The sequence below is a fragment of the Dermacentor silvarum genome, chromosome 1, assembly GCF_013339745.2.
Source record: "Dermacentor silvarum isolate Dsil-2018 chromosome 1, BIME_Dsil_1.4, whole genome shotgun sequence".
Classification (NCBI taxonomy): domain Eukaryota; kingdom Metazoa; phylum Arthropoda; class Arachnida; order Ixodida; family Ixodidae; genus Dermacentor; species Dermacentor silvarum.
Genome location: NC_051154.1, coordinates 399,141,996 through 399,155,889, shown reverse-complemented (window position 1 = coordinate 399,155,889; position 13,894 = coordinate 399,141,996).

Genomic DNA, 13,894 nt, shown 5'->3' with positions numbered 1-13,894 from the left:
AAAGGAGAAATTATTCAGACTAAAGAAAACAATGACAATTCTAGAAGAAATAGTAAAGAAAATCAAGAACACTATGCAGTGCTAAACCAATACAAATTTAACTAAAATAGTGAAAGCAAAATGAAAACATCTTCGAACATATTCCAACACGGTTATGAAGAAGAAATGGTGCATAAAAACCATATTGGTGAGGATTCCTCATGCACTGTTTTTTATCAAACCGTCAATATCACCACAACAAAACAAGGAAAGAACAGACGTACACACAATAACGCAATGGCTACAACTATCAAAAGCAAAGAGCTTAAAGCTTAACCACGTCACAGAAGGAAGCAATGGACCAAACAACTACAAGAATTAACAACTGACCTAACGAGACATACTGGATCCAACAAGAATCGAAGATCTTGTTGGAAAACAAGAAAAGCAAGTAACATCCAAGAACTTAATAATTTAATTTATTCTTTATTTATGTTTTTTTTAATACACGCTCGCTGTTTGCTGAGCCTGTCCTCTTGGCCGTAGATGCTGATAGTAGCTTTCTCTTTCTCTATTTCACACTTTCTCACCCACACCTTTGCTATAACTTTACTTTCTCCTCACCTACCCCCCCTTTTTTTCCCTACTCCTTACTCTAATCTCACCCATCTTCCTACCCAATCCTTTTATTTCCTATTTCTAACCTGCGACACTTTAGTGGTGCTGGTGGGGTATACTTAACCCCTTCTCACGTTCTGTCCCTTTCCTGCAATAGAATAAGTATAATGTACGTAAGAGGACATAGTGGTGATGTGGGCGATGAGATAGCCGATGAATTGGCAAAAAAAGTCATAAAATATGGAAAGGAAATAACGCTTCCTATTTCAAAAAATCTTAATAGAATTACACAAAAAATCTATCAATAGTGGAATCAGTTGTGGGAAAATTACAAAGCAATACATAAAAGTTACATTCACATTTGGATTAAAAATATTAACCAGATTCCACGTGAATTCATAGCAAACCATCAAATGTCACAAATATTACCAGGACATGGACGGTTTCCTCATTACCTGTTCAGGTTCAGGATAAGAAGACATATAACTTGCCCCTGTCATTTAGAAGTAGATTTACGTTACTACTTTAATAACTGTAAATTAACAGAAAAATATCGCATCAAATTGAAAAACTACCTTACGCATCTAACTCAAAAGAGATACGGACTACTAAATGACTGAGTGGCTGTGGCCATGCTCGGGCAAATGGTGGATATGATAAATAATAAGGTTTAAAATAAATTAGATGAATTGGAAAATAGGAAAAAAATTCCCAGGTACGATTTCGTCAACCAATAGCCACAAACAAAGGAGTTACAAAAAGCAGGCGCTTAATGGTGCTAAGGAGGAGAAATAAAAAAGCCCACCACTCCTCCACATCTTGAACAAAGGAGTCACAAAAGCAGGCACATAATGTCTCTAAGGAGGAGAAACTAAAAGTCCACCCCTCACTCCACATCTCGATACGTCTCGAATTTAAAGATGAAGAAAAAAATTTATCAAATAAAAAAATACCAACAATGGTGGCCCCGAGAAATTCGGGAAGTTCGACATACAAGAGGAGAAAAAAAGACGGAGATGTAGCCAAGTGCCATGCATTTTGGCAAAAGCCATTAAAGTGGCTCCACAATAAAGTGCCTTCCAAATGGCACAATCAGAAGGCTCATTAGTCCTAAACATAGGACATACTGCCTTGCATACTGCCTGGCCATAGACATATTATGTTGTCAATCTCTAAAAAAAAGGTGAAAAAGAAAGTATATGAAGGAATCCAGAAAAGAAAAAAAAAGAATAAATGAAATGAAAAAAGGAGGAAAAGAGGGGAACAAAAGAAAAAAAAACAAAACGAAAAAGAAAGAAGAAACAAAATGGCATGTATTCCACCCTTATATTGGTGTTTATTAGGAACTTATAGTATCATTCTCAACAGTTATGTAAATAAATGTATACAGTCAGCATCAAATGCACGAGCCTCAGCAGGGATGAGGAAACCGTAATATGTTTTTTTTTTAAGTCATTATTACAATACTTCTGAAGAGATTCTGAAGCCCTAGTCTACGCAGATACTGAAGCCCTGGTCTTCGAGAAGAATCATCTCCCGGAATAGAGGCCAAGGGGACAGGCTCAGCAAACAGCGGGCATTTATTGACACACCATGTCCTATATTCTTTTTTATTTAAATTCGACAGCCTGCGATACTTCAGTGCAGCAGGCAGGGCTCAACTCTTTATTTTCTTTTTTACTAGCCCACCACCATTTTCTGTTCCCTTCCTGCCAAGTGTGGCCTTCACGTCGATGATGTGAGAGTGCAGTGCTCTACTTGGCAGCAGCTGAACTGCAGCGTTCGCGCAGGCAATAACATAGTTGAGACATTTCTGTGGCCCCTTTCGAAAAAGCACGTGCTTATTCTAGGAGAGCAACACAGGAGCTGTGTTCGTAAATGCTTCTACTGTGTGGCCACGAGTCGAAATTAGGTGACGGCATGACTTACCTCTTCAAGCTGGAACGCCTTGTTAAATAGTCATGTTACGTTGCCAGTGGAATCGAGGCATGAGATGCGCTTCTGTGCGTCTCCACGAGGCTTACCAATGGCTTCTCAATGTATGGCACCGAATTCTTCAACCCTGCCCTCTGTCTTCATCTGCCCTATATAGCAAGTAATTAAGTCGCGCTAAGACGGTAGGTTATGTTCTGGATGATGCCACTGATGCCATTACTATAATTATTAGCCGAGTGGTGATGTGCTCGATCGATGCCGCCGTGTGTCTTCTCATGTATTGCTGTTACCCTCAGCTGATGAGTTTCTAAACAGCAGATGTTCGCTATGCCCTCGTATTGCAGCACAATGATAATATTATTATTCAGTACATTTGGGGGCGTTGAAATTACTCAATAACGCCGCACCGAGGTCGCATTAATGGGAGTCGAATGTGTATAGTTGAGAAAAAAAAAAGCATTCCTGGCGACTGTAGTATTCGTATTTGAGCAAGTCCACATGTTAACAAAGAACATTTATATCCGAATTTAGGCCGGGGACCAGCATTTGATAAAAGGCCGGCCACCGACCAAATTTTTAATTTTTTAAATACTTTGTTGTTTTTGAAGCGTATGCTGAATATATATATATATATATATATCGCGGAAGGTGCTTGAAGTATCATAATATAGCTCTGACATCGGTGTCTGGTGGTGTGACAGTATTACTCGACACAGTATGTGAGCGCAAAACCACGCCTACAATACATAAACGGACAGGGAACAAGCGCTATAGTTCTCCGTCAATGTTTATTATTACCTGTTGTGCGAGTACCCATGAACTGAGGGAGTACTAAGTCAAGTATGCACTAATTAGACCCTCAGCTAGCCATTTTAAGTACCAGTATTTGCGTGCTCATGGAGCTCTATACTCGGAATACAGGGCATAAATGCTTCCGAAAGAAACTTTGCAACTTTTTGCACGGTTAGCCGTAGGACCAATTACTTTATAAATCAAGAGATATAAATTATCGGCGAAGTACTTTATAACAGATAAGTTGGTAAAGTACACAAGTGCGATCTGCCAGGCCAATCTGGATGAATAACGTGCTGTAAAAGCTCCGAAAACTCCACCGAAGCGAGCAATTCTCAATGCCCTTTATTGCCTGAAGGTAGCCAGGAAAAGGCGGAGCACACGACACGTCGACAATTAAATTGCTATACTATGTCTTCTGAATACGAAACTAAATCAACATTCCCAGCACGAACATCGTTTCACCCCGGACCGCCCGATGGAAGGTTCGGAAACATCCTCACGGACATTGCGAAGCGCATGAGGTCGTGTAGGCAACTGTAAGATCATCATCATCCTATATTTATGTCCACTGCAGGGTGAAGGCCTCTCCCTACGATCTCCAATTACCCCTGTCTTGCGCTGGCTGATTCCAACTTGTGCCTGCAAATTTCTTAACTTCATCCCCCACCTAGTTTTCTGCCATCCTCGACTGCGCGTTGGTATACCCATTCTGTAACTCTAATGGTCCTTCGGCTATCAATTGTACGCATTACATCGCCTGCTCATCTTAAGATAAAAACTTGCAACTACGTGTCCATCTGTTTTCTATGGGGAAACGAAATAAAAAAATGAAGTGAAATGAATGAATGAAGCGCGTCTTATCGTATTCGCGTATCGTCGTCCCAGCTCTAGTCCATTTACTGGCGCCTCCGAAAGTTTTGCTCTTGCGGACCCCTTACGACCCTTCCATGAAACCCGCCTGGACAAATACCAACCAAGGCCATACTTACCTGCAAAAAACTACTAGAGGGAGATTTGGTGCTAGAGAGCTCACGGAAGCTGCAAGTATGTCGATTCACTCGATTGCATGTCGATTGCAAGCATGTCGATTGCGCCTCTGCGCTTGACCTGTTCCCACTACTACAGTCGGAGACTGAATTGGGACCTCCTGTACATGATATTGTAACGAATGATTCAAGGAATTCTAAGATAATTTTTTATTGTGGGCAAAGTTGTGCCCGGCAAGTAAATAAATTAGATGACTGCAGCGTTCCAAGCAGGAGATCAAGAAGCCTTCTTTTTCCTCGAGCGGCGCTTCACTTCCTCTTCTGACAACGGTGATATATGGTACGAGTGCGTGCGGCGAATGCACGTGCCATTACGTCTTCGTCTTTGTTGCTCTCAATAATACGCCGTTGTCCTCTTGGAGGGCGCAAGAACCTGCGCGCGTTGTTTAAAGATTGTTTTTGTCTCGCGTCATTATTGCCCCTCCAAGAACGCATCGTCCCGATGCGTAAAGTGGCGAAACTGATGACAAGCTGTTGTCCATACTAATGTGGTATATAGCACTGAGTGGGTGTGTTTGCTAGAACATTGACTGCCTGCATAATGTGGCTTCATTCTGATCACATGCACAGTTTCTGTGCGACGTCGGCATCGTGATCAGGTCACCTGTCCCTCTGGCGTAACTTCGTAGTTTCAGGGACTAGTGCGGCGAAGTGCTCGGAAAGGGCCGATATAACGGCGCAGAGGCTTTTCGGACAGGCCACGCGTCCGTATGAGTCCACACCCATACTCTGTGACCTGGTGCATACTCGACATCGCCGCGAGTTGTACCGGTCGGCGTCAATGCGCTGTCTCTGTTGAATGCAGTGTCGCGCCAGCTGACGTGCTTCTTCGGCCCTCTGTGTAAAGTCGCTGATTTCAGGGTTTTGTTCTGCACTGTCGTTTACCGGCAGCATTGTATCTAAGGGTGTGGTAACTCTTCGGCCAAAAACAAGCTGGTATGGCGCCACTTAGGGGGTCTCTTGCAATGCGGTATTTTAAGAGAATCTTGTATATGGTATCTTGCCCCATGTACGATGCTCTAAGTCTACGTAAATTGACAGCATATCGGTCAGCGCCCTGTTGAATTGCTCGGTCAACCCATTTGTTTGAGGGTGATACGCAGTTGTTTATCTTTAGCTGGTGTGAGTCAGCAGCATAATGGACTGTGTCGAATCCGCTATGAATGCAGTTCCTCGGTCCGTGATAATAATAACGTTGGTGACAAAGAATTCAGCCACTTCCATGGCTGTAGCACTGATTAGAGAGGCTGTTTCGGCAATCAGTCGCTACTACAATCCATCGTTTCCCTGATGACGATGTCGCAAATGGACCAAGGAAGTGCATTCCTACTTGTTTGAACGGTGTTTCTGGGTGTTCTATAGCTGAAGGAAGACTGCGGATTTTAATGGAGGCGTTTTGCGTCTTTAGCAATCCCGACATGTTCTCACAATAGCTGCACCGAACTCAATAGCTTTGGCCACTAGTACTTGGCATGAATTCGAGCGAATGTTCTACTCACTCCGAGGTGTCCTGCGGATGGGTCATCGTGACACGCTTCCAATATTTCGGATCCCAAGGATGAAGGAACGACGAGTAATAATTTCTCTGTGCTGTGCTCGAAATTTCTTTTGTAGAGGTCGTTATTTCTCAACATATACGACGATAGTCCCCGTTTGAAAACTCGCGTAACATGGGCGGGGTGTCCTTCCAGGTGCCTGATGAAGTAGAAGCATCTCGGTTTCAGACTGTTGATGTTTGGCCATCTCAGATGTGGTCACGGCTCCAAGAAACGCAAGTTGTGTCCATCTTACACAGGAGCAGATTCGACCGGAGCACGTGACAAGCAATCACCATCACTGTGCATGCGAGCAGATCTGTACACGGCCGTTATGTCGTATTCCTGCAGCCTCAGACTCCATCTAGCAAGTCGCCCAGAAGGATCCTTCATGTTTGCAAGCCAGCACGAGTGATGGTCGGTCATTGCTCGGAACGGTCTACCGTATAAGCATGGTCAAAATTTTCCTATGGCCCATATTACTGCGCGACATTCTTTTTCCGTTGCTGAGTAGTTTCAGCCCTCGAAAGAGTGCGGCCAGCGTATTTATTGGATTGGGTCTGCACTGGAGGGACAAAAATATTGATACTGCTTTGGACGTGTTGTCCACTTCGTAAACTTCTGCCATCATCTCCAGTTGAGCGAATCTCAAAGCAGTATTTGGTGCTTGAAATATTCAGTGTGCAGTATTGAAAATCAAGCCAAAATCACTCAGAGAAATAGATCGGTGGGAAAGCAACTGAGTTGTGTTGCACTCTCCATTTCGACCTAGCCGTGCTTGAAGGCATGTTTTGCCTTCTACATTCACTTTTTGACATTATGTGCCTGTCGACATTGTGTCCAGCAGTGATATTTGTCATCAGTTTTGTAACAATGAAAATGAGCTCCGAGTTTGCTTTGCGATGGCTTTCAATCTGTTTTTATTCCAAATCGATAATTACCCCTCCTAGATAGGTGAAAACGGCTCCAGCTTAGCCCATATGGGTGGCTAGCAAACGGCTCCATGTCTGCCCTATGCTGGCCGATACTGGTATACTTTTAATACTGGCACACGAAGCAAGCTTTGTGACAAAGGAGAAGCAGCCGTGGATTGGGTGCAGTCCAGATGGGCTTATTGACCCTTTTCGCGGCGCTCACGTGGACGCTGCCATGTTTGATCACGTGGTGATGCGTCCATTGCTTGCCTCAGCTACCTCCGTTGCCTCCGTGTTTACAATGCAAGCACGTGACGCGGGTGCGGCGCAGCAACCCTCCGTTTCGATGCACATCGTAGACGGTGACTGTGTGGACGACGCGAAGCTTTGAATATTAGCTAGAGGGCATGTAAGTGCTTTCAGAGCTCATTACGCCTTGTCCAAACGACGTGAGCAGCGTATACGGTGCTTACTTATACTAAATGCGGGGCGCGAAATGTATTCCAAGATGTCCAACAAAGTTTCGGCTTTTGAATTAGACCAGGATCAGTGTGTGTGTTTTTCCTTATTTGGCAAACATTCTCAAGCAGCGGCTTGTCATGTTTCTGGCTCAGTATAGTTCCTCGGTGTGGTCACTATTTGTTTATTTACAGCCTAATCGCTCGCTGGTGTGCTGTGCTGCGACAGATTTGTTCTTTCGGCGCACAAAGCTTAGAATGTAAATGTTCTGTACTGTGTGGTGGCTTGTAGCAAATACGTATTACAGTGAGTTCCTCGCTTACTCTGTGGACCGTCACGATATGTTCAGCTTCCAACATTCGAGTCTTGTCAGTGTAGTCGCCGTCACTCATTCTTCGGCATATTCATGCAAGTGTGCGCCCATTCAATTATTATTGATACGTTGGCGACAGGGTGGGTGTAAATTTGTGTGCGAGTAGGGGTAGATGTGTTAATCACCTGCGAGAAACTTACCATGCCAGTAAGTGGCGTTATTTCCTTTTGTAACGAGCGGTATTCTCTTAAGTCCCGACGGTCCGGAGTTGAAGACCTTTCTTTTGAGGTTAGCTATACAGCGCTGGCGGATGAATTATCTTTTTTTTATCCTCGAGGAAAGCCGTGCATCGCGAAGGGCGGCAACACAGGTAGTTGTAATGTAGCAGCGGTGACACAGGTTGATCCCGTACCTTAATATGCGAATCACTATTTTTGCAGCGAACTACCGCACACGTCTTCCCTTTACCGATACACATTTTGCAGCATGAATTGGACACAGTGCATTAGCGCACACACAGTTGCATTTCCGACAGCTGATCACACGGTAGCAGGGCAGAAGCAGTAATGGTTTCGTATTCATGCGCATTCGCTGAGGCAACGTATGGCGCGCCGCCGAAAGCGCCATCTCGTTCCTCTAGAGCAAACTGCTCCACGAAAAGGGTCAATAGAACCGCCTGGTGGCACAGAGCTGCTCGATATCAAGTGTCCCTACTCCAAAAGGAGTGGGCGAGAGGGCTTTCTCGAATGCAAGCCGCTTGCCTATCTTAGCGTGACAGAAGGAGAGGAATTCCGCTAAAGCAGTCGCATGCATATTACACACAAATTCAAATAGCCCTGTAGGTTCTAGGACTACAAGTATGTAAACTTCTTATTTACACACCAAAGCAGCAACTCATCATTATAGTCAAGCGAAGTGAGGAGTTCTTGAGTAATGCTGTGTTGCAGCTTTACTTTATTCACCTTCTGCCAAAGTTAGTAGCTCGTATATAGCTTCAAATTTTCACCTGCTGCAGTTTTATGCACATTTGGTTCACAGTGTAAACAAGTCACAATTATGCCATGTGACAATTCCTCATGCAAGGGCACATTCCAGTGTGAACATTTTTCCCCGTTACCTTCATTCAACGCAAGAAACAGATTTTTTCAGTATTTTATTTGTCAACCTTCAACATTTGTTACAAGGAATGTACATAAATGTATGGTTCATACATGAAATGAAACAGTACATATGATAAATGCTGTACAGAAAACAAGAAGTTTCAACAAATTACAATAAGTAATGCCTTCAACAAGTGAAAGTGTATGCTGAACACTTACAGCAGTGTATAACAACATATGATAGTGTGGTTTCTACTCAGAAATGTGGCACACGTGTTTCTAAGGTATTATTAATTGCTGTATTGTTTTTCTAAGAAGGTGTGAGCTGCTGCAGCCTAAGGGACAGGGATGGATAACGTTGCATTTATTGACAGTACTGTAGAGCTCCACTTTCCTATTTGTTCATCTTTTCGCACTCACAATTGTCTACCTTTCAGAGTTTGTGTGTGATTGGATGTTTGCACATATTATTTCTTCTTTAATCGCTTATGATATATTAAATGGCATTCGTTCTCTTTCACGGACGACCTGTGAGTGGAACAAACTGCGAGAACATTTGGTAAGCACAAATGGTCGAGAACAGTTTCCTTCTCTTCTTTGAGAGTGTCTTCCTTAGTCGGGGTTTGTCTCGTCTGATTGCAGTGCTTCTAATTCGGGCTTGATGTTCGTGCCAAAGACAGAAGCACGATTGTAATTGCATCAAAATATCTTGCTGCTGTGACATGTAGTACCGTTCTAAATTGTAATATTGTTTGTTATGACATTGTATTCCAACAACTGATTTTGCAGTATGCATTTTATGTTCTTAAGTTAGTGTTGTACAGATTACACTACAAGTGTTAGTTACCAACTCCTATCTAGGCCCTGTAAGGGGCTCAGAGCATGTTCCAATAAATAAATATTAAATATGCACTAGCATGTCGAGCCTTTGACACAGGTAGAACTCTCTAGCTATCATTAATCTTTCTCTCAACAGCACGCACATGTCTTCACATACTGATTGATTATACAGTCTCCTTGTAATACATTTTTTGAAGATGCAAGTTGTGTCAACGATGGGTGAGCTGTACTGTGTACATAAATTAACATGGCAGTGAGTGCAAGAGCATTGTGGCCATCCATAACACAGCAATTACTTTCTCAGCCCTTTAGCTCAGTGAATCCGAAATGCAAAATATATTTCTTCACTACTGTATAGAAGCTTGTGCGCTGCTTACTTGTGCTTTAGTAAACATGTTTGCTGTATACACATTATTTAACACGGTTTCCCCCTGCTGAAAAAGCTGGCATAACTAAGACTGCCTTTGCCTTTGCTGTGTCGACCCGCCTTTTCAGCAAGTACAATGTCACCAGGCTCTAGCAAAGAAAGGATGCCCGAGTGAACTGCATTCAAAGGATCTGTTGACCTGCCTCCGTACGCCTTAGATATGAACAATATGGTGCCATTGGGAGCAATTCCAATTAGGAATTGCTCAAGTTCAGCATCAAGTTCAGCAGCTCAGCTGACTTGGGACGCTCTGCTTTGATATCAGTGCAGTCGATGATTACTCTGCGCTGTGGATAGTGTGGCTTAAAGCATGGTGGCATTGTAGACGTCACATCATCTTTATGGTGGCATTAAATCCATCCTTGTGTTTTTGTGAATCCTGCCGCTAGAACATTAATGAAACATCTAGCTGCAGTCCTGCGGTGCACACCAAACAAGGCACCCAGGGCAGTGTAACTGAGACCGTTTGTTATGTTTCATGAAGAATAGTGTCAGTCGTTCAGCTTTGCTCAGCTCATATACAGTTCTTGTCTCTGGAAGCGTACTCAAAAACAATGAAAAGACAGGAAGAGTCGCTGCACACAGGCTTAGCATGGCAGGCTCGCTGGTTTGCACTGATTGAATGCCTGAGAAATAAACGGTGTTGTGGTCTGGACCTGCTGCAGTGCAACTAGTTATTGCAGTTTCTGTGTGAATGCTGTGCTCCGAGAAAAATCTGCATGAAATTTGGACAGCTGCAGTGGTACCGTCGGTAACACTGAGGAAAATGTGAGGGTCAGCGCACGATTCTTCAGAGCTGGTTGTCATCGTGCCAGTCTGAAGCAGAATATGCGAGGTCACTTCATTTCACTAATATCCTAAAATCCACTCTGCCAGTACACATCTTGTATGCATATAAGCACACCAGCAAAGGAAGAGATGGTGGGAAAGAATTTGTTTAACCTGGGACATTCTCCCATCATTCATTTAAATACTTAACATAGCGTTATATGCAGCATGTGTGACCTGGCATACCTCTCTTGTGTTCCCTTCAAAAAATTCCTGGGCTCCTTCATCATGGTCACGGCTGTCTGCATTGCGCAACTGCTGAAACAAACAAGAATGAATTGTGGCGTTACTGGACGCTAACGGTTTTACAAAAAATTACCTCATCCGTAGGCTTGCCCGCGGTTGGCGCAGCAGGGGTAGTCGTCTTTGTCCGTCTTTGTCGTCTTTGTCCGTCGGTAGGCACCTTTGTCCGTCTTTTCTTCAACTATAAACGTCACATAACTTCAGGAAGCACAGCCTAAGAAAAATTTCCATCAACACGTAATTCATGCGTGCGACAACTATATTTAGCACAATCCATATCAGAGGGTGTCCCTTACTAAACTTCTGCACAGCACAGATCCGTATTGCAGTGAAGCAAACTCTGATAAGCACGCGAACACGCACTAAAAATGTAGCGAACGCCACTCTAGCAAGGCTTTCAAGATTGATGCCTGCACAATATTCAGCTTCTTAACCGCGTATGTATGTACCACTTGCAATAATTGACCCATTAAACGTCGAATCACTACTACGTTTGCTTTCCGGTACAACTGCACAAGTGACGCGTCGTACCATGCATATTATTATCTTTAGCTTTATTTTGGCAGGACATTCAAAAAACACAAAAATACAACAGAGACACTTTCCTACCAGAGTCAACGAGGCAAAAGGCGCCTTTTTGGCGCTTGCCGAGGCCTCGTTTCTCAGACGTACAGCACACAGCGATCAGCGCTGTCGAAAAAACAAATTTGTAGTACAAAAACATATATGTGCATGCATATACTGCATACATTATAGGACACGAATAAAAAATTGGGGGCGGGGGGTTTTGCTCTGGAAGCAGAATGCACTAGATAATAATTCTATCTAGAAGTTCAGAATGCACTAGATAATAATAATTTAAAGACGTGAATGTTACAGGGCAACAAATCAATGACAGTGTCACACTTTGCGCGTAAAATATTACAACAGGAAACAATTCGTTGCTTTCATACATTTTCTCCATTAGATATATTTAGGTACATGGGACTGATCACACAAATAGGGCTTTCACTCGTGTTCGCTTTAGTATATTTAAAGATACCCCTTGTGTACCCTTGACACATTGACTCTGGAAGGCTGACGAATAATGGGCACATACCAATCAATGCACATACGGAGTGCCAAAGTTGACTATTATCAAGTGGCACATACCCCGTGACGCAAGCTGTCTACTACGCCAGCCAATACCAAGCTGTCTATTCGGATACACACGCAGTGGCAGGTGTTGCCTGCTCGGTAAGCAGCAGCCATCTAGTAGTCCAAGCTTGTATAGACAACTCGTGTAACTGAGTATGTGCCCCTGTTTGCTGTGCGAGATCATCCAACTATATACAAAGTGACCAAAGTAGCTAGAATAAGCTGGCGCATTAATATAATGGCAGCAGTGAAGTGTCAAAATCAGAGCACTTATACTGCTATTTTAAAGAAAATGTTTTAAAGGACAAGCGTGAAACTATCTTTAATGCACCGATGAGGTTGGTAAATTATATAAATTATACAGTGATGAAACTGATGACATCTACAGCTTAACGTACTGCATTACATAGCGCGGCTGATACACAACGGTGTATTTAGTGCGCCATTTGCGGACGCGTCTCTATATGGTAGTGAGTTCGCCGGTGAAAGCTTACAGAGGTGAATCAATGATTTCGCTAATCTTCAGGTACTTCCGAATATGACGTAGGCAGTATTCGTTCAGATCGACCAACTGCGTGCTGCCGTCAACAGAGTCGAGGCAGACGGTCTCGTCGCGAACAACGCCAGAGTCGCATGAATTCGTTGAGGCTGCCATGTTTGTCAAGCTAGCAGCAATCTTGTCCAGCGCCTGCTGCTTGCTTATGATTGGGCAAACGGACGTTTTTCCAGCGCTTCTGCGGTGTCCTTGTTGCGATGTCGGACGTTGTTGTTTCCGAAGTCGGCAGACCCGACGACAAAGTTCGCGGCCCGAGTCGCAAGGGTGACGTTTCTTTGTACGACATTCTGTATTCTAATTAGGCTTCTCTTCGACCAGGAGTGGTCCGTTGTGCTTGAGCTGCACCAACGCTAGGTTGTAGTTGTCTTCGAGCTTTGGTTTTGACAATTCGTGGACAAACTCGAAGGCTTCGGGCCAGGGAGGCTGGAGCGTGAATCGGCACAGCACGGGGCTACGTTGATGCAGATCGGCCAAGGGAAAGCAGGCCCATTCTGGGATTGTGTGGCTGTTTTACCTTAAGGGTTCCGATGGCCGTGTTGTGGAGCACAGCGTCGCAGAAAGATGGAGCACACTCGTTCCAGCACCGGCTGCAAGAGCGTCTGTCAACTAGGATGACCAGGGTCGCCAAGGCCGGCGCTTTACGGATGAGTGGCGAGGCGGCTGGCTCGATGATGCGAGTAAGGCAGAGGAAAGAGAAGACCCTCATCTGTAGGCGAGTGACGAGTTGGCACGCGGCCACCTGAAAGAGCGTGGGTTCAAGGTCACAGAAATAATGCACGTTCGCAAGCTCGATTACTTGACCGTGACGCTCTAAGCGCAATTGTTGCGGCGCGGTCACGCAGAAAGTCCTGAATGTAATGGAATGTTGTTTCTCCGCATCCGACATCCTCAAGGCCCTCTAGTTTGGCGGAGTGAGATATGGTGTTGAATGCCTTTTGGTCAAGGGCGAGCAGGATTCTGTCTAGGCTGCCCGGGAGAGGGCCGAGGACCTCGTCTGTCAGCATGAGGAAGACGTCCTGTGCAGAGACTCCCTTGCGAAAGCCGAACATCGAGTCCGGAAGAAGGCTGTTACGCACGAGGTGATTCTCCAGCCGGGTGTTCACGACTCTTTCAAAGGGCTTGTCCATGCACGATGTTAATGGGATGGGCCGCAGCTGTCCGATCTCTCG